Source organism: Benincasa hispida, chromosome 11 (assembly GCF_027475165.1).
Source record: "Benincasa hispida cultivar pf3 chromosome 11, pf3_genome.v1.1, whole genome shotgun sequence".
NCBI classification, from domain to species: Eukaryota; Viridiplantae; Streptophyta; class Magnoliopsida; order Cucurbitales; family Cucurbitaceae; genus Benincasa; species Benincasa hispida.
Window position 1 is genome coordinate 25,643,054 of NC_143488.1, and position 4,274 is coordinate 25,647,327.

Here is a 4,274-nt window from a genome sequence, read left to right on the forward strand (position 1 = left end):
GTTAATTTGAACATTTTAAAATAACCCAAAAACTGATTCTCAATTTGAATCCATTGAGCTACTAAGGGGATCTTATGGGCTTGTAGCTTGAAGCTCCAACGATATGTGAATAACTGACTAAACTCTTTAGTCACGATATCCACCATGCATTAACCGTCGGGCTTTCTACCAAAGACTGACAGTTGTACTCGTTGCACTATAGATATATTTATGTGTCCATTGGATATAACAAATTAACAGTACGATAACCCTTCACAAATCGCTCGTAAGTACAGCTAGACCAAATTACCGTTATTCCCCTGTAGTTACATCTAACTCCTTAAGTACCACTGATTCCTCTAATGAACAATAGATCATAGTCCTACTATGACTAAATCCTTCTCGGGCCAAGAGAAGGTGTGATGCCACATTGTTCAAGTCCTGGAATCAGCCCTTAAGGGAGCAATTTATCTGCTTACCCCTAATTCGAGGAAGGAGTGAATTCCATCTTGTGTAGCTAAGTTCCCATCTCCCCAATCAGACGAATCCCCAAAATGGTAGGCTTGTTGAGTTGGCGATCTGACCACTCTCACCTATATAAATCAAGACACCGCCCTTATAGGCAGGAGTTCACAACTCACTCAGGATTAAGCTCATGTTACCTATAGTCATCTTAGTGAAATGAAAGTCTCAATTATGAACGTCGTTATACAACAAGACTAAACATTTCGTGGTTCGATCTTATATAAACTCCTTTATATAGAATATCCCCGCTCGCATGTCTAATACATGAATGATCAAGATCAGATCCAGCGGGCTACATTCGTAATGTCACCAGGGTAAGGTATCCCTCTTTTATCCATATACTACAGAGAATCTAGGTTATCTTTAAAGTACGATCCACTTGTATGTCTCTACATACATGCTTAAGTTACAACGATAACCATGGATCTTAGTTTATTGATTTGTGCTTAATGCAACTAAAATATCTCATATTTCATAGAATGAAGTGAATAAAATATCATATATTATAAATCACAAAGTGTTTGTTCATACAAGTGTTTAAAAACTACAAGACCCTACGAGATTTAGGGCATCAACCCCAACATACCAAATATCCTGTAAATGCATTGATGCGGCTTACACATATTCAAGTTGAAGCTTGAATATGGAATGGATATTATCTTAATTGTTGTTGTGGATAGATTGTGACTTTGTTGATGCATTATCGTAGGTCAAATAAGATCGACTTCAAGTTTCATTGAAGCAGACCTGTTCATTTATATGTTATCTCATGACTATATGGTAATCATGGTCTATATTTTGCATGATGCATTAGAAAGTATATCAAATCATCTTTTGGTTATTCTTGTTTTTGCATGACTCCATGATTTGATATTATACTTATTTACTTGTCTCATGTATTGTATGATAGCTTTTTAGATGTGAGCTATCTAACAGTATTGTTGTGTATTGACTACCTTGCAAATTTTTTAGGTTATGAAAATCAATACGTAGGCTAAGGTGATGCTGAAAAGAATGCTTGAGAGGAACCATTGATGTCTCCAAGATTTTTAATTTGATTACTCTTTTCTTTTTTTCTTTTTTTTTTTATTTTACTAATTGACTTTTAAAAGCTTTCACATATTTTGGTTAGTTAGAATTTGCAAGAAATTATTTCATCAATATAAAGCATTTATTTTACCTAAAAGGCTCTGTTTCATTGTTTCTTTTCATTAGGCATGATTTCTTTATTAATAGAATAAAGATTACAAAAGAGTAAAATTTAGAAATAACATCCCTAGACTTAGAATAAAATTTAGGATCGTTAGAACATGCTCTCATAGGGTAGGGATGACTTAGATCTATGGTTCTTTGGAGGAACTTTTGTGGTTGAAGATGTTGGGGATGATGCCCTAAAGTTTCGTGTCCTGTAGTTTGTAAGCAGTTTGTACGAACACTTGTGATGTATAATATATGATATTTATTTCACTTCTTGACTTTGCACATATGGATGTTTTATTTGCTTTACCATAAACCAATAAACTAAAATCCCTGGTAGTCATTATGTAACTTAAGCATGTATGTGGTGACATACAAGTGGATCATGTCTTAAGTGATAACCAAAATGGTCTGTAGTATATGGATATAGGAGGGAAACCTTATCCTGGTAACGCTACGGATGCGGGCCCACTTTGTGGAATGGTTATAAGTGTTGTGACTTGTCAGAGATGGTCTGATTCTGATCATTCGTGTGGGGACATGCAAGCGGGGGCGTCCTATACAAAGAGTTTGTATAAGACCTGACCATGAAGTGTTAACGTCTTTTTATATAATGTCATTCATGATAAAGACTTCACTGCACTAGGATGACCATAGGTAACATGACCTCAACCCTGAGTGAGTTGGGAACTCCTGCCATGGAGGACGATCCTTTGATTTGCATGGGTGCGAGTGGCCAGGTCGTCAATTCAAACCTACCACTTTAGGGATTCGTCTGATTTGGGAGCTGGGAACTCAGCTACACAAGATGGAATTCACTCTTTCCCTAAAGTAAGGGTAAGTAGATAGATTGCTCCCTTAAGGGCTAATCCCATAGCTTGAACGATGTGGCGCCATACACCTTCTCATGGTCCGAAAGATGTCCACACATAGTAGGACTATGTTGTATTGTTTATTAAAGGGATCAGTGATACTTAAGGAGTAAGATGTAACTACAAGGGCAAAACAGTAAATTGACCCAGCTGTACTAACGAGCATCTGAGAAGGCTTATCATACTCATGATTGGTTATATCTGATGGACACAGAAATATATCTATGGTAAGAAGAGTTCAGTTGTCGGTCTTTAGTGGAATGCCCAACACTTAACGGATGGTGGATCTCGTGGCTAAAGAGTTTAGTCAGCTATTTATGTACCTTGGAGCTTCGAGCCATAGGTCCATAAGGCCCTCACGGTAGCTTGGATACAAGTTGAGAATCAATTTTTAGGTCAGTTTGAAATGTTCAAATTGACAAGAGGAAGTTTGATTATATATGATATGATTGAACTAGTTAATTATATATGATATAATTGACTTTATATATGAGATACATTAATTTAGAGGAAATTGGATATAAATATGATTTATATCTAGTGGAGGAGAAAACACTATGGTTGATATATGATATCAAACTATAGGTTATGAATATAATATGATTATATTTATTATTTCATTCATTGGATAGTTATGGGATAATTGCCTGGCGCTCCATAATCATACGATAGTGGGAAGTTCCACTCGGTTTTCGTAACTGAAGAATAAAATAAAAATTGTTTTCATTTGGCAAAGAACACGCTTAATAGCTCACGAGGTGTTTGCATTCTATCGCTTAGTGAATTAAGAGCTTATACAATAGTGCAGCTTTTACTAAACGATCGCTCACCTACGTGCGCTTCTTCTAAACGATCGCCTACATTTTACTAAATGATCGCTTAGCGCCCGAGTTTTACTAAACGATCATATAGACGATCGCCTAGCTTTTCATACATGATTTTGTACCTCGCCTAAACGATCAAGCACCCTATCTATACGATAGACGTTGCCTTCTCCCACTTGCTTGATCGTTGTATACGATCTCTTTTCCTCCTCACCTCTACCAAATCTGGACAGAGCCCACTCTTTGGATTCTCACTCCGAGAATACTAAGGGCTCCAAGTGGTGGTGTCGTCCCCATCTTCCTGCTATGTGTGTAAAGCCGTACGTGGTAGACGACCGGGGTGTTACTGAACGATAGCCTGACGTTCTAGCGAAAGCGACAGCTTCCATTCATAGAGAGAGCGAGATTTTTCGAGAAGAAAGTCTTCAACGGTAAGTTCCTTGTTCTCTTGTGTATTTATCTTGAAGCATGTCAGTAATTTAGTAGTTTTAATGCATATCTGTCTGTGTGAATGTAAATGTGGAAATTCTATCCCAATGTTTTGGAAAGATCCGCTGCCGCTCATAGGTACTCTTGTATAAGAGTTTTTTCAGAAGAATCTCTGGATGGAAACTTGTGATATCTCTTTTTAGGTGTAGAAGATGATGATTCAAGAGGCCTCAAACCCTTTATATAGGCCAAGAAGTTTGAAGTGTATGTTGGGTTGTATGTCCTAAAACTCGCAGTTTGTAAAGTTAAACATATTCTATTATCAATAAAGATGTTATTCGACATTACTTCAATAAAGTTGTTATTGAATCTATAAATGGTACTTATAAAGCCTAAATCCAATAAACTAAGATTCATGACTATTGTATGAATACTTGAACTTTATATA